Source organism: Jaculus jaculus, chromosome 3 (genome assembly GCF_020740685.1).
Source record: "Jaculus jaculus isolate mJacJac1 chromosome 3, mJacJac1.mat.Y.cur, whole genome shotgun sequence".
Lineage (NCBI taxonomy): Eukaryota > Metazoa > Chordata > Mammalia > Rodentia > Dipodidae > Jaculus > Jaculus jaculus.
In genome coordinates this window covers 1,969,644-1,993,563 of record NC_059104.1, presented here as the reverse complement: position 1 = coordinate 1,993,563, position 23,920 = coordinate 1,969,644, and the positions used below count along the sequence as shown (strand labels likewise).

At 47.8% G+C, this 23,920-nt stretch overlaps 1 long non-coding RNA gene across 1 annotated transcript in view; it reads left to right on the top strand.

Moving 5' to 3' along the window:
* LOC123459345 overlaps positions 1 to 21,488 on the top strand; it is a 263,274-nt gene extending 241,786 nt beyond the window's left edge. The window contains exon 3 of the long non-coding RNA XR_006636237.1: positions 20,755 to 21,488. This is a non-coding gene — a long non-coding RNA (uncharacterized LOC123459345). The remainder of the gene's footprint in view (positions 1 to 20,754) is intronic.
* The last annotated feature ends 2,432 nt before the right edge of the window (positions 21,489 to 23,920 follow it).

Below are 23,920 nucleotides of genomic sequence, written 5' to 3'. Positions count from 1 at the left end.
AGGTCTATGCAGGCGGAAGCAAGTGTGAGTACCTGAGATGGGACCCATAGGTGCCTTGTATTAAACTCAACTCCACAGCCAAGTCCAGTGTGATGAGAAGGATATGTGGTGCATAGCCACGCCCGCGACAGCTGGCCTCAGGAAGGATCTGTGAGGCCAGGGGCTCTTGCTCATCGCCATGCACTTGGTCACCTGCCTGCAGGGCTGATGTAAAAGTGGCCAGTATATCCTGTGTCTGCCTCCTTCCTCCAGAGCACTCATCTCTCCTTCTCATGCTCGGGCATCACCTTCTCCACAGAAAGAAGCTGTAGAAAATCAGTGTGCTTCCATAGCACAGCCCGCTCTCCCTCAGCCCACCCCATGCATTCTATCGCTCCTGTCTTGCTTCTGCATACAGATCCTTACATCAGTAATACATCTCCTCTGACACTTTTAGTCAATACGCTCCTTGAGGCCAATGTTTTCCATTGTTTCACCTGTGATGAATTCCAGATCGTTCCTCAGCAGCCCACGTCTGCCCTAAAATCCAAGTAGGATCACAAGCCCTATGCTACAGGCCTCCTCGTCACGTGTTTACTGGAGTGACTGGCAGAGTGTTCATCTCACTTGGCCGACATCTCCTTTAAGGTCAGATCTTACTTTTATATCCCCAGAGCTTGAGTAAATGCCATCAGGTCATGAAGGCCCAATGTTTTTACTAAAGAAAAGAGCAAATAAACAGATAAGTAGGAGAAAGAAAGAAAGAGAGAGAGAGAGAGAGAGAGAGAGAGACAGAGAGAGAAAGAAAAGAAGAAAGAGGAGATGGAAGGAAGGAAAGAAAGAGGAGGAGGAGAAGAAGGGAGGAAGGAAGGAAAGAGAGAAAGAAAGAAAGAAAGAAAGAAAGAAAGAAAGAAAGAAAGAAAGAAAGAAAGAAAGAAAGAAAGAAGGAAAGAAGGAAGGAAGGAAGGAAGGAAAGAAGAGGAGAAGAAGGAAGAAAGGAAGGAAAGAAGGAAGGAAGGAAGGAAAGAAAGAAGGAAGAAAAGAAGGAAAGGAGGGAGGGAGGAGGGAAGGAAGGAAGGTGAAAAGATATTCAAACTGCCCTGGGGGAAGATGGGCTGTATTATGAGGCTTTAGTCTGAGAGCAGCCAGGGTCAAACAGCAGATCCCTAGCCCCGCCCACCACCCCTGTAGAGGGCTGAGCAGTGGAAAGCACTGTTCCTCTCCATGAGCGCAGAGGACAGGCACAGGAGTGGCCCTGGAGGACACTGACCAGCCAGCAGGAAAGTCAAGTGCACCATCAAGATGGCGCCCATCTCGCCTCTGCCCTGAAGTCTCCCACAAGCTGCAGAACCCGAGTGGGGAAATATAATTGGTTTTCAGAATTGCCACTGTCCAGGGGTTGGGAAATGGTTGTGTAAGTTCCTAGCCTCGGTGATGGAGGAAGACTCTTGGGAAGGGAAAGGACAGGATGTGATGTGAGAAAGGACCATCTCCCTCCTGGTGTGTGTCTAAATGGGTACTGGTCACCAATGTAAGCAGGTTCCTGCTAATTACTTGCTCTGGTCAACAGAGCTGGAGGTCTTCCTACTGTTGGTAATTCAGAGGGCGCTAATTCTCATGGGCTCCACAGACCCTGATCCCAGTGGAGGTGGCAAAATCAGGGTAATGAAGCCACTCATTGCACAGCTGCCTGCTATAGTGGCAGATAGATCCTCTATCCTTTCAGGAAAGCTTCTGTATTCTAGAATTCTCTGCATGGCCTTAAAAATGAAACAGTGGGGCCAGATGTCCCTGGTTTCAACTCCAGCATCTGTGGGTGGTAGAAAAAGGCCAGTTCTGGGCTGGAGAAGATGGCTTATCAGTTAAGGCATTTGCCTGCAAAGCCAAAGGACCCAGGTTCGATTCCCCAGGACCCATGTAAGCCAGATGCACAAGGGGGCACACACAGCTGGAGTTCATTTTCAGTGGCTGGAGGCCCTGATGCATCCATTCTCTCCCCCCCCCCCCCTCTCTCTGTCTCCTTCTTTCTCTGTCAGATAAATAAATATTTTTTTTTAAAGGCCAGTTCTATACCTGAGTATTGCCCCTTGGAGAAACAGAGCTAGGCTTGAAGGACTTACCCATGTCTTGGCCTCATGCCCACTGACCTCCTTGACCCCACAGACATCTTGGCCTCTTGACAAGAAGCTGGATCTAGAACCCCAGTGTTTTGCTTGAGTGGCTTTGGGCCCATGACATGCCATTCTCTGTAACCTATAGGTTCCTAATTCCTAAAGAGCCTGAATCTGGACTCATGAATTTCCTCTCCCTACCTCAGCTAAGGATCCCTGGAGAGGGGCCACCTAGGGCCTTGAGGCTCTGTAAGTAAGGGGATTTTCACCTAGTCCTTTTCTTAGTCATTACCTGCCACTAGAGAAGCCTGTTGGCCTTCAGTGGACCCTAACACTGAGTGACCAAGGCTGCCTCCAGCCAGCCTCCAAGGTGTGGCTGGAACCTCAGCAGCGAGCTTTCCACTGGGTGGCTTCGTTGTTTGTCTTACTCTGTCCGAGTCCTTCCAAAACACTGTCTGCGCTCAGTCTCCCCTTCACCTCCCTTTCTTTGTTGAATGTACAAATCCTCTAGCTGTGCAGCACCAGAAAGCTCACCCCAATGATGTCTTCATTTTTTCTGAGAGAGAGAGAGTATGTGTGTGTGTGTGTGTGTTGTTCATACGCATTGAGAAGCTGGAAGAAGACTTCTTATCTTTTGAGGCAGGGTTTCTCACAGAACCTAGAGCTCACCAACTTGGCTAGACAAGCCAGCCAGCAAGCCCAAGGGAGGACTCCTATGTCCACCTCTCCAGAAGTGGGATTATAGGACCAATCCACTTCACCCAGAAGTTGGTGTGCATGCTGGGGATCCAAACTCAGGATCTCATGTTTGCATGACAAGTGCTTTATCCACTGAGCCATCTCCTCCAGACTTCCTCATTTTAATCCAAGACCAGTTCACAGCCTTTGTCTACCTGTCCTTCTCCTTGAAGCCCATGGTCCACAGCCCCTGTGGTCTGTACATCCTCAATCCTTCCCACTGCTTCTCTGGCTGCCGATCCCCAGGGATCCTGTCCCTTGGGGCTGCCATATCACCATATCCCCAGCTGGGAAATGGGTATCTCAAACTGAACCTGGAACTTTCTTCCATCTTTAGTGGCAACCCATCCTGTAGCCTTCTTGGTCCAAACACCTGGGCAACTCCCTGTCTCTCATATCTTGGGCTCAGTAAGTCAGCAAGCCTGTCTCAGGCAAGTGCACACTTACCAGGACACAGCACTGTCTCAGCGGCTCCTCCCTCCCTGCCGGAGGACAGTGGTCCCTTTTCCCTGGCCTGCTGCTTTCATCCGGGGCCCGCACTGTCATCTGCATGCCAAGTCTGGTGTGCTTTTACAAATGCATCCCAGCCTCACCAGCCTCCTGCTGAAATCTTCTAACACACTTGAAATCCAAGCAAACGTCTCCCTGAGTCCTCCAGGATGGCCCCATGACCATACCAACCTTCTCTGTCATTGCTGCCACCTTTTCTGTGCTTCCAAAACCAGCCTTTGTGTACCTTCCGAATGTTCCAGGCTGTCTCCATGTGGGTCTCCAGCCACATGTTCTGGAAAGTTCCTCCCTCCAACCCTGTGCAGCTCTCTCCTCAAATTTCTGCTGGTATCCTTGCTAACCTGCCTTGGACCTGGTGAACCCACTGCATCCTCCACATGTTTTTAGGTTCACACTCTGAGTTGGGGCAAAGGTGGGAATGGTGTCAGCAGCTGTCAGAAAGAATCCACCACCTTGACCTCCCTCTAGTACCCACATCACCCACACAGCAGGGGGAGGTGCACCTCCAAAAGACAGGCTTGCACTCACATGAGTTTTCCTTTCTTTGGTGTTTGCTTTTTTGAACCTAAAAACATGTGCGAGAGTTCAGTTCTCTGCCTCACACATCTAATGATTTACAGGACTTGGAAAGCACACCATGGTCACCCCTTCCAGCTCTAGGGGGCCACTGGCCAGACGGGGGAGGCGAGGGACAGTGGAACCTCTGAGCTGGGCTAGGGAGTTCCAAGCTTCTGGCCCATGGCTGTGAAATAGGTTCTCACCTGCCTCCATCTCACAGCAAAGTAACACACGCAGTGTCATATGGCCTTCAACTCATCATGGAAGAGAACGATCAAGTAACTGGCTGTGGTGGCTGGAATGTAAAATGTCCCCCAGCATCATGTATTTGAATACTTCATCTCCAGCTATTCTGGAGCCTTGCTGGGGGGAGTGTGTCACTGTGGGTGGACTGTCGGCATTAGAGCACAGCCCCACTTGCTGACGTGACTGTGTGACACTGATGGCTGGCTGCCTGTGCCACGCTTTACCCACCATGATGAAACTTACCCTCATAACTGTAAGTCGAAATAATCCCTTTTCCTTTCTCAAGCTGCTTCTGGTCAGAACATTGTGTCCCAGCAACCAGAAAGTGACTACAATGACCTATGCCACAGGCTCAATCTCTGCAGTGAATGTGGGGTCCGCGGGACCTGGGGTGCATAAAGAAATAAGTCAGCCCTGCTTTCAGGTCTGTTCTCAGAGAATGTCACTGCTGTTGGTTCGTTGAGATCTTTCTCAATGCCCACAACAAACCTGGAAGTTCCTTCCTCTCATCACCTCCGCCCATCCCTCTGTGCCCTGCACCTCCACCGGCCACTGATACTCGTGTGCCCCCGCTGCTGCCTCTCCGCTCCTCGCTCGCTCTTCAGCCTTCCGAGGATCGACTTCCCACAGCTTAGCAACACGCTCCGCTGCTTTCCCACCTGCCATGACCCTGGTAGATAGCATACGGCACAGGCGGGGTACGGGGTACTGCTTGCACTTTCACCCCACCAGCACCTAGCATGCACCACCGTACAAAGATCCTCCCACATGCCACCCAGCCATCCTCCTTCCATGACTAGCTTGTCTCCTTTCAGGCTCAGTGACGTGAGCTACACAGCATGTCTCTCGGATTTGGTTTGTTTTGCTCAACATGATGATTAAGAGATTCACTTGGTGTGGTGCACAGTAGTCGTGTCTCTGCTGTTTGCTGCTGTGTGAATAGGCTCAACATTACATATGGGCGGCTTTCAGCAGTGGCTGTTAAATGATTACTGAGTCATGGGGAGATCTATTAAAAGCCTTGTTCAGAATAACTTGATTCTATGACTGGAGTGATATGCGGCAGCCATTGTGCCTCTTGTTCTAGAATGAGTTCAAATCAACAGTAGTCTGTGCCAACTTCATTTTAAGGAAAACAAAATGTGCCACACCTGCAAGGTGGTCCTTTGGTGCACACAACCATGGGGTGGCGAGTGCTTAGGACAATGGCCCCTTTGGAGTCTGAACTCAGAGGCCTCTTCTGTAGCCTGGAGCAGGTTTCTCCCTCTTCACTACCTCCCAGAGTGCTGGTGGCACTTCCCTATGGGAAAGACCTTGTGCCCCTTGGAAGGAAGCTTCATGAATTGTACTTAAACTACTCTGAGACACAACTAAACATATCCTGATGCTGACATCACCCCGTTAGGTAGAAAACGAAAGATGCAGACGGAGCTTGCTGCCTGCCTGGTGCAAGCTCAGCAGAAATAGCATTTGGGGCCTAGAGAGGTGGCTCAGAGGGTGCACACTCTTGCTATAAGCATGAGGGGCTGAGGGGACCTGAGAAAACCTGAGTTCGAGTTCTCAGGACCTATGTCTGCAGCTGGGTATGGCCATGGACACCATTCCTGTAGGGAGCAGAGACTGGAGAATTGCTGGAGCTCTGGAAAACCACAGCAAGTAAGTGATTGAGGAATATACCTGAAGTTCTACTTTGGCCTCTGCACGCTTGTGAATGCATTTGCATGTCTATATGTGTACATCACACACACACACATACACACACCACCACCATACATACTACACATGTAAAGAAAGAGAGAAGGGAATGTCATTTTGCATAGTTGGTTTTAATTTGGGTGATTATTGAGAAGTAAGGACTCTACCATGGACACCCTCAGCAATGGACAAACACGTGCTTGAACATGCAAGAGAAAGTAAGTTTGAGTCTGGAACAAGCTACAGAGAGCACACTTGCTTTGACTAACGCAGACACTTCATCTGCCCCTGGGAAGAGGGTCAGTCTTGTGCCATGGGATCTTGCAGGGGCGGAGCTCTGGTGTCACCTTAACCTCTGACTTCAGCTCAGAACAGTCAGAAAGCAAGTTGCAACTGTTGGAATCCACCAGACCCTCTCCAGAGGGAAGAGAGAGAGCGTGGATGGGTGTGAGCACAGCTGGGGAGCCTGGCCTGAGCCTCTCACCACGTCAAATCAAGCATGAGAGGAAGGACTGGGGGAGGGGCATAGGAACCCAGTGTCACGGACATCTTCCTTCTCTTTTCCCCTCCAGTTTTGTCTGATGCTACCTGACAGTTTTTTGTTAAGGTCAATTTAAAATCAAGATAACATGTAGAACCCACAGGACAGGGGACTGGAGAGAAGACTCGGTAAATAAAGTGCTCCACTCCAGCTGGAGAACCTGAGCTCAATCCCCAGACCCCATGTAAACGCCAGAAGCCATGGCAGGCTTCTATAATCCCAGCACACTGACACTTGGTGGCAAGATTTTCTGGGAGGCAAAGAACAGCAGGGTGACAATCAAGAGCCAGAAATCCTGCCTAAATGAGTCGGACAGGTGAAAACCAACATGAAAGCTGTCCTATGACACCCACCCATGCTCCGTGGGACACATGTACCTGCAGTCTGTCACACGAACATGCGCACACACGTAAACAACTACAGCAGCAATTATAACCCATGGGCGGGTTTTCAGATCTGATCACCCACATTTGTCCTGGCTGTGCTAAGGCAATGTCATTTTCCACGAGTGCTATGGGGAAAGGCCAAACCTGCGCGTCCTCTCAGCCGGCCAAGGGATGTTGATAGCAGAGGGTTCTGTCCCCCCATCAGTCCTACACCAGGGGCTGGGGCTCCATCCCCCCACCCTCAGCCCAGCCAGAGCATCCTTCCACAACCTTCTGTGTCAGTCATTGGCAGGGTCAGTGGGGGATGTGGAATTTCCAAGGCTGTTCTGAAGTTTTTCCTACTTTAGTTTTCTGTAGCTTCATACCCAGCTGTGAATTTCCCTTTATTTACCCTCCTTGGAATGTATTGGGAATCTTTTAAAAAATATTTTTATTTGTTCATTTGTAAGCAGAGAGAGAGTGAGAAGAGAGACAGAGAAAGGAATGAGCGCTCCAGGGCCTCCAGATGCATGTTCCACTGTGCGTCTGACTTTACGTGGGTACTGGGGAATCAAACCCAGGTTTTTAGGCTTTACAGACAAGTGCCTTAATTGCTGAGCCATCTCTCTAGCCCTATAGTGGCTTTCTTGAATCTGTACTTGTATGACCTTTATTAGTTCTGGGAAATTGTCATCCTTTAGCTTTTCAGTAATTTCCTCTTCTCTGTTTCCCATTGCTCATATCATATTGAAGGACTCCAGCGAAGTTTGTGTCCCCATTCTGCATGGGGAGCTCTGGCTCCCCTATTCATGCTCCGTGGTGACTTTGAAATAGACTTCAGAACATCCCCACCTCTTTTTTTTTTTTTTTTGGCTGTACCTAATCTGGCCTTAACCCTGTTCAGTGGAATGTTCTTGAGTCAAGGTCCCATGTATCCTAGGCTTCAAACTCGATTTGAGGATGGCCTTGAACTTCTGACCCTCCAGCTTCCACCTCCTGAGTGCTAGTAATGCATGTATGTACCACCCCACCTGATTTATGGCATGCTGGGGATTAAACTCAGGGATTCATGCACCCTATGGAAACCCTTTACAAATAACCTCAGCTCCTCCGAGAGAATTATTGTTATTGTAATTTTTCCTTTGGAATTTTTTATTTGACTTCACTTTCTGTGATTTCTTATTCCCTGTTTATCTTCTTGCAGCCTAATTTAATCTTCGTTACATAGTAAATAAACTCATAATGGCTCCAGGGATCCTGTGGGTCATGGCAACTCTGGCTTAAGCACCCTATAATGCTTCATCTCCCTGGATCTAGTGAGGTTGGACTGTGAATTTTGGGTTTTTTGTTTTTTTTTTCTGGTTTTGCTTTTGGTTTTATAAAGCAGAGTCTTACTCTAGCCCAGGCTGACCTGGAACTCACTTTGTAGTCCCAGGCTGACTTTGAGCTCACAGCCCATGAAGTATTTTTAAGGTATCTGAGGGAAGCCTTCACGGGCCTCCATAGCTCACCAGGGGAAACAGCACTTTAGAACCCACTGACCCCCAAGTCTATTCTTGAGGACTAGGTGGCTGTCTGGTTGACAATTGGCATGGGCCTGTGGGCACTGGATGGCATGGGCACCCACTCCTGGGGCGCAGTGCGGACTTGTTCAGCCAAGTCCTCACATTTCAACCTTCATCTCTAACTAGAGGTTCCGCAGCACCTGCCACAGTTCAGGTTTTAACACTGTGTGCCAGGTTCCTGTCTCTGGGCTCAGACCTCTTGCAGATTGGGCGAAGTAATTTTTCCTCCAATCCTGGTAATTCCCTTGATACTGAGCAGGGGCTCACTGCCCAATATTCATGGAAGTCAATGTTATGGCTGGGTTTTTACAAAAAGAAAGAAAGCCTTTTTATTGAAGGCTAGCCATGAGGGAGGTGGGAGGCATGCTCCAGTCTTGTCTCCCATCAGCTGAGGCTATGGGAAGGGTGTGTGGAGCTGCTTGGAGCAAAAGATAGAAGGAGAAAAGGAGAGATTGGTGTTCTTTAGCACAGTATAAACAGTCCTCCAGGGTTACATGTTCCTTTGGGGAAGCTTCTGATATCAAAACATCATCTACTGGGTTAGCGTCTCCTCTGAGCATGGTCTGTGTGGATAGTCACCTCTCAGCTGGCCTCTGTCTTTTCTGTAAAGACACCTCAAAGAGTTTGCTACTTGCCTAACTTATACCTGGTTTCTAGCTAACTTCACTTTGGTGGCTTAAAAATTGGTTTTGTTTATTTTGTATTTGCCTGGATTCTTGGGGTACCCTCTGAGGCAGCATCGGTCCATGTTTCCTTGTCTGCTACTCCTAGAAGTGGCAGCTCCTTCAGTAAGAAATTCAAGTGCAGACAAAGCTCTACTTACAAGACTTTCATTTAGAAAAACTCCGCAAACGCCCTTTGAAATTTTTCCATCTTCCCATCTACCTAATGGTCTCTATGGCTATTTCATATGTTATAGTGTTAATTATCTGCATTTTAATAATGAGGAAATTATGGCCCGCATACATGAAACAGTTTAATTCAGAACACGTGGTGGCCAGGGATACTGCTATGACTTGAACCCAGGCCTGGCTAACTTCAAAGCACACTCACTTTTCCCCTGAAGCAGAGATGGAGGGAAGACGGAGATTGTAGTCTGTTCTATGCAAACAGAAAAGATTCTTCGGGAGGTGAGAGGCAGCCAGGAACAGTGAAGAAACCAGCTGGCCAAACCGGCTCGTTCTTGCTACAGATCACTCCCACCATAAAATCTGACAGCTTGTAAATAATGGCTGGAGAAATCCAGAGAGACGAGAAGTGAAATTAATACAAAGGCTGATCATCCCAAGCCAGTGACTGTCACCCACAATTCTCTGCTTTCCAACACAGAACAGCATTTCCCTAGTTAATAATTTCAACTCTCCTTCTCTGTCCACAGTGTCTAAGTGATGGAAGAGTTATAAGAGGATTGTCAATTTATTTTAACAAGTATATAGAAAGCAAGTTTACACTTAGAGGCAGATAGAGAGAGAATGGGCACTGCAGGGCCTCTAGTCACTGCAACTGAACTCCAGATTCATGTGTCACTTTGTGCATCTGGCTTTATGTGGGTCCTGGGGAATGAACCTGGGCCTTTGGCTTTGCTGGCAAGCACCTTATCTGCTAAGCCATCATGCCAGCCCAAAAGTTTATACTTTTAATCAGAGAAATTAGTTCATATGTTTGTGAGGACAAAGCAGCAGACATTATACCTTTTTTGTTATTGTTGTTTTGTTTGTTTTTCAAGGTAAGGTTTCACTGTAGCCCAGGCTGACCTGAAATTCACTGTGTAGTCTCGGGTGGCCTTTAACTCAAGGTGATCCTCCTATCTCTGCCTCCCGAGTGCTGGGATTAAAGGTGTGTGCCACCACGTCCAACCAGCATTACACTTCTAATTACATGCTCAACTATGATAGAATGGAATCTGACCCCCAAACAACTGGGGAATTGTCAGATGTGGACTTGCATTATCATTATTTTAAACCATAAAGCAATCTATTTTGTGTAAAATGCTAAATATAAATAAACATTCCAGAGTAGCATCTAAAGGGAGTTCCAACCTTTCCACATCTTGACATGACATCATCACCTAAAAATATATGGGGCACATGTGGCCCATGGGCAGCAGGCTGGATATGCCTGATTGTAAAACAATAACTAGAAATTCTTATTCTCTCCTTTTCAGGGACTCATTGTCTGAGCCTCCACAAACAGCACACAGCCTTGTTGGTCTCTAGAACTCTGCCAGGAAATATCCATCTCTGATGCAAATCTGAACCCCGCCGGGGAGGGCCCCAGCCCTCCAGAATGCAGGCTCAGCAGAGGTGCCAGACTGGAAAGTCTGCCCCCCACCACCAGCTCCAGCTGACAAACTGCTGCTGGTCAGGGAGTTTTCGTCTTGAAGGGCACTCTGTGAACAGCACAGAAAGGATATTAGAAAGCCCACTAACTGTGTCACTAAAACAATGGTGCAAGTGCATGCTCTTTATTCCCTAAATGTAGGCGGATTTGTCTATACGAGCTAGACAAGACTTGGTTCACCCTCGGTCTGTTAATATGATCTTCCATTATGGCAAATGACCATGAACTTCACATGAGACATCTTTTCATCCTTCGTTTATTTATTTGAGAGAGAGAGAGAATGGGCACACCAGGGCCTCTAACCACTGCAAATGAACTCCAGGCACATGCACCACTTTATGCATCTGATTTTACAAGGGTAAGGGGAGTTGAACCTTGGTCCTTAGGTTTCACAGGCAAGCACCTTAACTGCTAAGCCATCTCTCCAGCCCATTTTTTCGTACTTTGTACTAACACGTAGAACCTTCCTTTTTGAGAGTATGCCATGAACATCTGCAGGAGAGAACAGAGCCTAATGGGAAAGACCTTAGTAAGCACGTCACGAGAGGACGATGAGAGGAGTGTGTGCATGTGCAGAAACATGCATGTGTGTTTGTGTCTCTAAATGACAATAGATCAAAAACTGTCATCATGGGGCTGGAGAGATGGCTTAGCAGTTAAGGCGTTTGCTTCCAAAGCCAAAAGATCGCTGTTCAACTCTCCAGGACCCATGTAAGCCAGATACACAAGGGAGCGCACACATCTGGAGTTTGTTTGCAGTGGCTAGAGGCCCTGGCACGCCCATTCTCTCTATTTCTCTCCCTCTCTTTGCCTCTTTCTCTCAATAAATAAATAAACTGTGGTCATGCTGAGTAGTAAAGAAAAAAGAAAAATGGTAAGAGGCAGGAATGCCTCACAGTCAGCCCGGAGCCAGCCAAGGACTCCAGCGCTACCTTTTGTCCCAACAAGTAGCTGGATGACCCCACCCTGCGAGGCTGAGCCAAATGACAAAGGTGCCTGCACCACACTGAGATACTGATGGGCCCCAATGTTATAACCTGCTACCACCAGGTGTGCCATACTGTACCTGCCCAGGCCCACGAGGGCCTGTGCAAACGGCTACATGAACTACACTCAGAGCCACCAACAAAGCTGCCTTACCTTACCTGAGAGAGCTGTGTAACTACCAGCATGGCATAGCCTGGCATGGCATAGCATAGCCTGGCATTGCATAGCATACTATCTATCACACACTGTCAAGATCTCCAGGCCAGGCCATGGAGACGCCTGCAGGCAATGCCAGTGTTGGTCACAGAGTTCTCATCTGAAAGCAAAGCCCATGTGCCCCACTAGAGTGATCCCTGAGGACACACCACTAGGAGAAAGTCACCACGAATGCCTCCCCTTGAAACTGGCCAGGACAACTGATCTGTCCGATCTACAAATGCCAACATGGGCACAACTTGAAAAAACAAGAAACTTGAAAAATGATGGTAACATGAAACCTCCAGAGGTTAGCAACTGACACTAAGGTACAGAAAAATTGTAAGTTTTCTGAAATAAAATTCAAATTAATGATTTTAAGGAAACTCGACAAGATACAGGTGAACACAGACAATTCAGTGAAGTTAGGGAGGGAATTCATTAGTAGAATGAGAAATTTGGCAGATAGGAATTTTTTTCTTTTTTTTAATTTTTATTAACAATTTCCATGATTATAAAATATATTCCATGGTAATTCCCTCCCTCCCCACCCCCACACTTTCCCATTTGAAATTCCATTCTCCATCGTATTACCTCCCCATTACAATCATTGAAATTACATATATACAATATCAACCTATTAAGTATCCTCCTCCCTTTCTTTCTCTTCCCTTTATGTCTCCTTTTTAACTTACTGGCCTCTGCTGAAAGGAATCAAACCAAAATCTTAGGACTGAAAAATTCACCAAATAATTTTTTTAAGTACAATGGATATTCTCAACAACAATACCAGGCACAAGGAAGAATTTCTGGGCTTCAACACAGATCTTTTAAAATAGTTCAATCAGGGCTGGAGAGATGACTTAGCAGTTAAGGCACTTGCCTGCAAAGCCAAAGGACCCAGGTTCAACTCCCCAGGAACCATGTAAGTCAGATGCACAAGGTGGTGCATGTACCTAGAGTTTGTTTGCAATGGCTAGAAATCCTGGCATACCCATTTTCTCTCCCTCCTTCTCTCTCTTTCTCTCTCTCTCTCTCTCTCTCTCTCACACACACACACACACACACACACACACACACACACACATGCACACACACACACATAAATAAATAAAAATATTTTAAAAATAAATCACAGTGAAAGACAATACAAAACAATTTTTTAGAACATAAATTTACCAGGATAAAAAAATTGTAAAACTTAGCTGGGTGTGATGGCACATGCCTTTAATCCCAGCACTCAGGAGGCAGAAGTAGGAGGATCAGCATGAGTTCAAGGCCACCCTGAGACTACATAGTGAATTCCAGAACAGCCTGAGCTAGAATGAGACCCTACCTCGAAAAACCAAAAAAGAAAAAAAAAAGACTTATGGGACATTTTTGAATGATCATGGCTTGACATTACAGGTACTCCTAAAAAAGAAAAGAAAGAACAAGCCAAAGACAGCCTGTACTTTATTTTATAAAATAATAGAGAAACTTTTCCCAATAGTTATATCCAGGAAGCTTCAAGGACCCCAATTATATTAGGTCAAATAAATCCCACTTTGAAGTAAGTAATAGTTAAAATAGTAAGTCTAAAACAAAAAGAGTTCTAAAAAACAAGAAAAAGTAATCAAGTCCCTTTCTCCCTCTCTCAAATAAAAAAGTAAGATTTTTTCAAGAGAACGTGCTCCAATACCACATGATCCTTGTGGTTGATGAGTGTTAAGCTAATTCCAACTCACAGCTCTATTCATTTTTCTTTGTTTTCTCTCTCTTTGGAGTATCTGGTTGGTATTGGTGTTTCAGATGAATTACTCTGATATTTCCTACCTGCTGTTAAGCTCAACAACCCTTTTTCACTGAATTCTTTACGCTCTAAACTCCCATCCACTCCACTTGGCTCCTTAATCATTTCCATTCCTGCGCTCGCTCGGGTTTCCAGTCTATTCAGTGGTGAAGACTGTACTCCCTTCTGTTCTGTGGAAGTATTACAAAAGACAGTCCCCAGTCGTTGCTGGGGGTACAGTGATCAATCATCTCCAGCATTTCCACCAATTGGTTTTTCTCTCGGTGGTAGATCTCTGGATCTTGCTTTCCTGTTTCTCAATGTGTCTGGTGATTGTTTTAAACTCGGCACTGGACTCTGTGGATCCAGCATGGAGACCCTGGGTTCTGAGACCTTCCTGTTTTCAGTGCTGGCTCTTGTGACTGCAGGTCATGTGGTCAGAGTGATGACTGTGGGCTTGCTCTTGCACTCTGCCAGTGCATATCTGTGCAAGTCCAACGTGTTCTCAGGCAGTGTGTAGGCCACAGGCTCAGCTCCCGAGTGCAGCAATTATGTGTGGGGGACTACCATCCACTGCTGGGACACAGGGCCCTCCCCTGACTCCTCACATGTCGCTGCCTGGGCAGCTGGAGAGCCCTTCACGTTCTCCAGCACAGCTACCTGTTGCCCCTCATGCTGACCTGCCGCCCAATACACAGTGGAAGGTCACAGCCCTCTTGGCACTGGGAACATAGAGTAGACCAAATATGAAGAGCCTCACCTCATTAAGCTCACGGTCTCAGAAAAAGATGACACTGAATAAAACAGGAATAAATCTGTGGTGGAAGCTGTGGTGGGCGTGATGTGAAAAGCAGAGTGCAGGACTGGGGCGCTGGCTCAGTGAGCACAAGCATGGGAACCTGATCCCCCTCATCAGATCCCAGGCACCCAGGTAAAATGTCAGGCTTCACCGCACATGTTTGTAATCCCAGCACTAGAGAGAGAGAGAGAAACAAGGAACCTCTGAGTTCACTGGGAGAAGTGATGGGTGAACCCCAGAACAACTATCAGTTCCCAGCTCCCGTTCAACTGCTGGTGGTCTTCTTCAGACCCTGAACAAAAGTGTACCATTGAGAAATGCTTATGGGGCTGGAGAGACGGCTCAGCGATTAAAGGCACTTGCTTGCAAAGTCTGACAGCCTGGGTTGGATTCCCAAGTACCCACATAAAGCCGGATGCGCAAAGTGTTGCATGTGCCTAGAGATTGTTTGCAGAGATGTGAGGCACTGATGCACCCATTCTCTCTCCTTCCTCTCTCTCCCTGTCTCTCTCTCTCTCTCTGTTTTTTTCTCTCTCTCTCTCTTGCCTTGCAAATAAATACATTTAAAAAGAAGAGAAATGTCTGGGCTGGAGAAATGGCTTAGTGGTTAAGGTGCTTGCCTGCAAAGCCAAAGGACTGAGGTTCGATTCCCTGGGATCCATGTAAGCCAGACGCACAAGGTGGCACATGTGTCTGGAGTTCTTCTGCAGTAGCTAGAGGCCTTGGCACACCCTTTGTCCCCCGCCCCACCTCTTCTCTCTCTCTCAAATAAATAAGTAAAAATAAAATATTTTAAAAATTAAAAAAGAAATGCCTATTGGACTAGAATGTGGCTCAGTGAAAGACTGTTTGCCTAGCATGTATGAGGTTCTGGATTCCATCCCCAGCATGAGAGAGAAAGAGTGTGAGAAAAAGAATTCTACTCTGTAATTTGAACTTAAACATTTTTATATTGTCAAAAGGAAATCTTCCAACATTGTATCTACAATTCGTGTTTTAGGTTAACCCTTCACATGTCCACCAACCTGTTTACTTCCAGGCACTAAAAATAGGAACTTTTTCCAACATAGATAAATATTGATCATTCTGGTCAATTTTTGGTATTAGCTAACTGATTATTAAAATATTTGGAGGGAGGCTGGAGAGATTGCTCAGCAGATAAGGTGCTTCTTGCAATGCCTGATGGCCTAGGTTCAATTCCCCAGTACCCATGTACAGCCAGATGCACAAAGTGGTGCATGCATCTGGAGTTCGTTTGCAATGGCTAGAGGGCCTAGTGCACCCATTCCCTTTTTCTCCATGTCTTTCTCTCTGTATTTGCAAATAAATAAATAAATATTAAAATACAAATAATAAAGCAGCTTGTTGAGCACCTGAGTAGGTCTCCATGTCAATAGGACTGTAATATATATATATGGAGGGGGCAAAAACTAAATTAATGCTCATACCTGTATCAGACTTTTCAATCTATTGCAAAAGGAACTGTGCTGATTGGAATTTTGAAGAGGTTGTGGTACAGTTGAAGCTGTATCTCTTCTGTGTAAGATAGCAAATGAGGCATAACTGGCTTGTGCATGCTGGAAGCAGCCCATGCCCATCATCATGTGTATATATAACCTACTTCCTCAGTGTCACCTCATATATATTTTACTCAGCTAAATTACTGAAAATAAAATGTATAGTATGATATATTGCAACCATATATTGTGTACAGTTTGTATATAAAAAAGAAAGAATGATTAAAAGTCGATGAGAGAGTGTTTATAAATCTTGATTGCTTCATAATTTTAACTTTGAGCAACATTTTTATCATAATTATAGGCTTTCTTAAAGCATTTATGCAGATTGTTGTTACTCAAAAGGGGGTTTATTCCATTTTGGTATAAACTACACTTTTTTTTCTTTATGAAATCACTCTTTGAGTTCCTAATACCCAGTACTCTACCAGTGCTGCAAAATTCAAGTGACAAGGAAGCACTTGTCCCCACAGGGCTGTGGGGCTCCTTCTGTGCTCTGCCTCCTCAGTGCTCTTGAATGCTGGGTGAGAACGGACAGTCCCCACAGTGACCAGCGCCTGACACGTGGGGTGCTCCAAAGTCCTCTTTTCATGATTCTGCCCCTGTGAGGCTGGTGTGTCCCCACACCCACTCCGAGGTCAGGAAACAGAGCCGTGGAAGCATCAATGTAGACAGAATAACCTGTTACTCGATTCTATAATCACCAAGTGTTCGACCTAGAAACAATTCACTGATGCAGGTTGATCTGGGCTTGCAAATTGGAGTCCCAGGAAGGTAAAGTGACATGCCACTGTCCTATCTAGTGGACAGTACTGAGCCCACTGAACACAGTGTGACAGAGATTGAACCAAATCATTCCAATGCCTCTGCATCATACACTCTCGTAGCCAAGGGGGGAATAAAAGAAACCCAGGTTCTCTCCCAAGGAGTCTCCAGCTTCACCACACAGTCAAAGATGTATGAGCAAAAGGAAAGAAAGTGCATCACCAGAAGCAGAAATAAACACCAAAAAGAAAAGAAAAGCCAGCTTTAAGACATGAGCACCATGTGGGAAGACCAGAGACAAAGTGCCTCAGAAAACTGCCAAGTGCTCAAACTCACCACAAATCCACCACATTCTCTGAGGACAAGGTCTAGACTTGCTCTCAACTCCCCACTTCATCACAAGGCCTTGGATGATGTCTGGCACACAGCAGGAGATCAGTAAACACATGTGAGATGGATGGAGGGATTGATGATGAATGATGGGTGAATGGGTGGGTGGGTGGATGGATGGATGAATGGATAGGTAGATAAGTGAGTGCATGGATGGATGGGTGGGTAAGGACTTATAGGTGGGTAGATTAGTGGATGGATTGATGGATTGGTGAGTGAGTGAATGATGGATAGGTGAGTGGATATGTAAACTGATAGGTGGATAGGAGGTAGTTTGTGGGTGGATGGATGGATGGATTGGTGGGTAAATGGATTAATGGGTGGGTGGTGGGAAGATGAGTGCATGGGGAGTAAGTAGATGGATGGATAGATGGATGGATGGGCAGATGGTGGGTACATGGATGAAGAAATGGATAATAGGAGGATGAGTGGATGGGTTAATAGACGGGTAGACTGATCCATGGGTAGATGAATGGGCAGGTGGATAGATGGGTGGAAAGCTGAGTGGATAGATGGATGTCTGGAACAAACAGAACAAAGAACCACACAAATATGATATAAGACTTTAATTCATACAACAGAGCATGTGAATTCCAACTGTATGTGAATTCACACCAAGGAGTTAGCCTTTACCAATGGAAGCAATAAGAACATGGTCATTGTTCACACGGAGAGAGAGAGAGAAAGCACCAGTTTGGATACAAGAAGTGAAGGATTCCTGGAATGAGCTCTATGTCTAGAAAAAGGTCTGTAGAGAAGACCCAAGGAGAAGACAGCTCAGGGGAAGTGACTTGAGCACCGGGTCTCGGGTGCTCACCTTCAGCTACACCACATGTCTGTGGAGAGGAGCATCACCTGAGGATTAGGAAATCGGACTAGAGAAGTAACTCACCGTGGGTCACACAGCACAGAACAGAGGAGCGAAACCAGGCTCCAGCATGGACTGTATTAGAGACACCCATGTTTCCATTGCTTCACTCACCAACAAATATCTCAATGCCTACGAAGTGGCAACCAGTGTCCCAGGTGGTTGCAGATGCCAGGCAGTGACCTCTCCTCCAGACTGCTAAGGACAGGAAGGAAAGCCTGGCCAAGACTCTCACATGCACATCACCTCCCAACTAGTCATAGTCAATAGGCATTGGGAAATTCACAAGCTCATTCTCACTGTTTGGGCAAAAGTTGTTTTAATTATAAATTAGTTAATAATTGAGCCAAATGTGGTGGTGCATGCCTATATTCCCCAGCCCTTGGGAAGTAGAGGCAGGAGGATCAGAAGTTCAAATACAACATCAGCTGCAAGGTGAGTTCAAAGCCAGCCTGGGCTACATGAGAACCTGTCTCAAAAAAAAAATCCAAAAATAGCGCTGGAGAGATGGCTTAGAAGTTAAGCGCTTGCCTGTGAAGCCTAAGGACCCTGGTTTGAGGCTCAATTCTCCGGGACCCATGTTACCCAGATGCACAAGGGGCGCATGCGTCTGGAGTTCATCTGCAGTGGCTGGAGGCCCTGGTGCACCCACTCTCTCCCTATCTGCCTCTTTCTGTCTGTTGCTCTCAAGTAAGTAAATAAAAAATAAGCATTTTTTAAATCCAAAAATAAAAATTAATAAATAATTGAGAAGGCTCCTGTTCATATATAGTGTTATAGTTCTGTGTAGTATAAAATATTACTAAAATATAATATGCCTGTATCTGTGGGTTTCTCTTTATAAGTGACTAAGTTTAAGTTCATCTTTAGTGACAGTGCTTAGCTCTTGGGTGAGGCTGCCAGAAATCCAAGCCTTGCTTCTAGATTCAAGAATTGGAATAAACTGGGTGTGGTTGTGCACGCCTTTAATCCCAGCACTCGGGAGGCAGAGGTAAGGGGATCACCATGAGTTTGAGGCCACCCTGAAACTAAATAGTGAATTCCAGGTCAACCTGGACTAGCCAGAGACCCTACCTCGAAAAAAAAAATTGGAATAACATGAAATATCAGCTCTGTTTAGCTCTGATTCAGTGAATATTTTGAGGTATCAATTTTATTCCCATTCAGTAATCTTTAGGTATCATTCTGATTGTATTATCTGGTATGGGATGATACTGAGAAAGCAAGACAGAAGAAAAACAAGAAACATATCCAGTTAAAACATGAAGACAGAAATTCAGCTAAGCAGCAAATTCATTAACTTATGGTTCACTGCTGGACAAACTGCATAGAAAACAGTTCCACAAGAGTGGTAGGTACAAGCTGGGCATGGTGGCGCACACCTTTAATCCCAGCACCCAGGAGGCAGAGGTAGGATTGCCGTGAGTTCGAGGCCACCCTGAGACTCCATAGTGAATTCCAGGCCAGCTTGGTCTAGAGCAAGACCCTACCTCAAAAAATAAAAAAATAAAAAAAGTGGTAGGTACAGAGCCAGGTGTGGTGTACACTCCAGTTATCCCAGCTCTTGAACAGTAGAGTCAGGAGGATCAGGAATTCAAAGCCATTCTCACCTACTTACTGTGTTTGAGCCCATCTCCAGCTACCTGAGATCCTGCCACAAAAAGGATGGGGGGTGGAGATGAACTTATATTTGATGAAGTTTTGAAAGGGTAAAATTCCATCCATTGCTCTGGGTGGCAAGCAAGTATGCTTGACAAGAAAGAAAAAAAATATTTTAAAAAGAAAATTTAAAAATTTAGCCTGGCGTAGTGGTTCACGCCTTTAATCTCAGCACTTGGAAGGCAGAGGTAGGAGGATCATCATGAGTTCGAGGCCACTCTGAGACAACAGAGTGAATTTCAGGTCAGCTGGGCTAGAGTGAAACCCTACCTCAAAATAAATAAATAAATAAATAGAAAGAAAAGAAAAGGGATGGAGGAAAAGAGGGAGGAGGAAGGGAAGGAGGGAGAGGTTATGCCTCCCCCCATAATGGTAGTGCTGGCCTCTGAGGGATGCCAGTCTGCCTCCTGCCTGATTCACCAGCAGTCTTCAAACCCCCACCCAGAGGTGCTGGCCCTCCTGGAATTTTCTAGCACACATGCTGCAGAACCTACACCTCATCTTCTCTGCATATTCTAGGGTGCCAGTCACTACCCCACCCTCAGAATGCCTGCAAACTTTCATCCCAAACTTTCAACCCTGCCCTGTGAATTTGTGGGCTGACGCTGGGCAGGGGTACATGGTGAGGAGGGGGACAGGACACCTGTCCCTCCTTCCTGGAAAGCAAATGCACCATAGAGGAGAAGTCCTGTGGTCACACCCTTTTTCATATGAAATCAGAGCCCTTTAGGCTGAAGGTGAAAATACTGTCATGTGGGTATGTTTAGAATTAATTAATCTTCTGGACCTATGGAAACCTGCCCCTTCGTTAAAGTCAACGGGCTCAGAGGAGCCAGGTACAACACTCCATACTAGAATAGTTGCTCTATGTTTTAAGTCTTGGGGGAGAACGGGGAACTAACTATGAATTCATTGCAGTCCCTTGATGAGGAATCTCACTGTGGGCCGTAGAAATGTGGCTCAGGCTGGCCAAGGCTACCTGACAAGGGCTGACCTGTTTACTGTAAGGTAGACACTACCTCCGAAGGCTCATGGCCGTTTTATAAAATATTTCTCAGGAAGGAATGCTTCTCCAGAGATTTTCTCCAGAAAATCTTAAGGACACATTTGCCTTTCAAAGCTATAGTCTTTATTATGATTCTTTTTACCTTCCAGCTTCAAGTTTAAGTTCCATAAATGAAGTGCCTGGATGGCGACACAGGAAATTGACGTGTGCATCAAGTACGAAGTCAAATGCCATGGAAAGCTAACCATCGCTGACGGGCAAAAGGGATGGGATGGCATTCGTATTTGGTGTACAAGTCCGGCATCACCAAGAGATGAAAATCTGGGAAGACTTCGATGAAAGCTCTGTTCTTACTTCAAAACAACCCATTTCTTGCGCTTTTCGTTCCACGCATTCTTGTCCTGAGGGGAATGGACGCCTCACCCAGCAGCCACGCCCAAATCCTGAAATACAAAGACCTGACGTGCCCACAGCTGCTTTTCTATGCTTAAGGGCGCCAGTCCTGCTTCCGGACCCGGGCCCTGTGGACCTTTGGCGTGGAGGGGCCCTTGCTTGGGAGAGCGGAACCGCGGGCCTGCCTCTGGGTGTCTCAACAACTATGCTGTTTTGGGCCCTCTGCGGAGCCCCAGGGAGAACTCCGCGCCTCTGGACCCCGTCTTCTCTCCCCGCTGACTGCAGCCTGAGTCTAGAGAGGTGCGGCCAAGCTTAGCGCAAGGCTCTGGGCCTCCTTGGGGTACGCGAGATATGGGGCTGGCTCTGTGTTGACCTAAAACCTTTCAACGTCCTCCCCACTGCCCCCAGACTCACTGCTGAAGTCGCTGGGCCAAGGAGAGGCTTGTTCTGGAGGAGGGAGTGCGCCTAAGGTCCGCTGGGCCCCAGCGTCAGCCCCCCCCCCCCCCCAGCAGCCCCGGCCTTTGGGTAGGGAGCGGCTAAAAACCGAGAAGGCTTTGGGGTGGGGACATTCACATTCGACCATCCTCCCCGTCCCGCTTCGCCCTCGCTTTGACAGACTCCCAAGGTTGCACCTGCGTGCCCCGAGCCAGGCCGGGACTTCTTGGAGTTGGCACCTTCCCTGCGGGAGGACCCGTGTGCACACCAACTCCATGATGTGGGTGAAAACTCCACTTCACAACCCCCATTGATACGGGTTTGACATCTGTTTGCCAGAGTGTTTTGCACTTAGGCTAACACCCACTATTAAGTGACAAGGCTGTGGCAGCCTGTCAAAGCCAGCTGACTGGCAGCTGCTCGGCTTACAAAAACCATTCAAATATTTGCAGGTTCTGAGGCTTTATACACTGTTACCCAATCTTTCAGTGATTTAGCACGTAAAATATAAGTCAAAGTTTTAAGTCTGGATTCCAAAATGTTTCCATTTTCCATACAAAAGGAACGGAGCTTTCAGGGCTCCTGCTGGAACGGGTCCAACTCTAACGTGTCTCTCTCCGCATTTCCCGCCATAAGATTCCTGCACAAACCCGGATTTTAAAAAATGTTAAGGACCAAGTCACCTCTTCCTGTTATTACTGAATTTCGAATTACTGAGCTAAATTGCCTTAGACTCGGAAGGTATACAGTTTTACAAAATTAGGTGGGAAAAAAAAAAAAGCAGTGACTCCCCAAGGAAAGAGACGTACCTGCTTTATTTTCCCTCTGACAAACCGACGTGCCTTTTGGGGATGGCAGCGCGCGAGGGGTCGGGACGGGGGGCGGGGGGGGAGGTGTGCCTACTCAACCTGTCATTCTTTGGCGAGCACACTACCTCTATGGCACTTCTAAATAGCTCAGTCCGATTCAGAAATAATTTACCGGTGGCATAGGTCTTCTCTAGATTAAAGATCCTCGGGTGAGAGTCATGTGGGGTTTTTGTCTCCGACAGCAGAGCCAGACAAGGATCTGCCGAAGGCTGCCGCTGCGCCAAGGGAGAGAAATAGCAAACGTTTGTCCAAGAGAGATGTGCAGATAAGAACACGCGCCTAGCAGCCCGAGCGTGGAGTGGGCGAGCGCTTAGTGTCGTCACATATGCTGTGCTTGTGTCGGTTTTATTATTATTATTATTATTATTATTTTAGTAAATGTCTCGGGGCGTGAGGGAGTATGGACAGAGCGTGGGTTCATTGCTCAAAAAAGAACAGTTTGCTTTTAAAACATTCCAATGAGTCTCCAAGGAAGGGTGTCGGTTTTAAGTGCAAGGTGCTGACTTCAACGTGCTTGAGGACCGCGGGGGAGGGGAGGAGAGAGAGAGAGAGAGAGAGAGAGAGAGAGAGAGAGAGAGAGAGTCCCGGGCGAAGGGTGCGCAGCTGCAGCCCAGCGCCTTCTCGGAAGCGCTTTTCTCCTCGACGCCTGACCCGAGCGTGCGCGTCCTGCCTGCCGCGCCGAGGGCCGGGGGCCGCACTTCGGCCCCCGCGGAGGTCTGAGTGCGGCGGGAGTGACAGCGCGCCGCGAGGGTCCGCGTCGCCGGGCGGCGTCTCCGCCCGCGCCACCCCGCCCGGCTCCCACCCGCCGCGCGCATCCCAAAGCGGGCCGCGGGTCCGGGCGACTTTTTCTTTACCTGGAGAGCTTTGTGTCCACACACTCATCCCGAGCCACTGCCTTTCCTTCCGCAGTTGTCATTAGTCGTTGGGGGGGGGGGGGCGGGATGAATTGAGAGGGTGGCAGGAAAAATAGTAATAATAATGATGATGAAGACCCAGCCCGAGCTGCTCCCGGGAGCGGGGGGCAGGCCTGGTGCGGCGCCCTCCGCCAAGGAGTCCCCTCCGGCGAGGCAACAAAGCTCGAGCCGCCCGCGGAGCGGAGATCCCGGGGCGAGGACCGGAGGGGGGGGCGGACTAAACCCTGGGAAGGGCCCGCTGACTCAGGATGCGGGCGGGGGTCGTCCTCCCACCCAGAGGTAGGGAAGGCCCGGGGGTGCGGTTCCAGGCGAAAGTCGGCGGCCGGGGGATGACGAGTGACAGACAACCGGCGGGGGGAGGGGGAGGAAGGGTGACTTCGGCGGCGCTGGGACGGAAGGGTTGGGGAAAGGTGTCAGGTCCCTGCGGTCCGAGAGGGGTGCGGGTTCCCGAACCTCCCAGGCCGGGCGGGAGCCGGGCCCCGGGCCGGCGAGCGGAACCGGGCGGGCGGGCGGGCGGGCGGGGCGGCGGCGGACGCGAGCGAATGGGGCGCGGCGGGGACGAGGAAGGCGAGCGGCGGCTCCACCTCCCCGCGGCCGACGGCGTCCCAGCTGCTCGCGAACCAACGGCTCCATTCTATTCACCGCCGAGGAGGAACAAAAAAGTGGCTATTTATTAGAATACTTGTTTGGTATTGTTCGGCGCC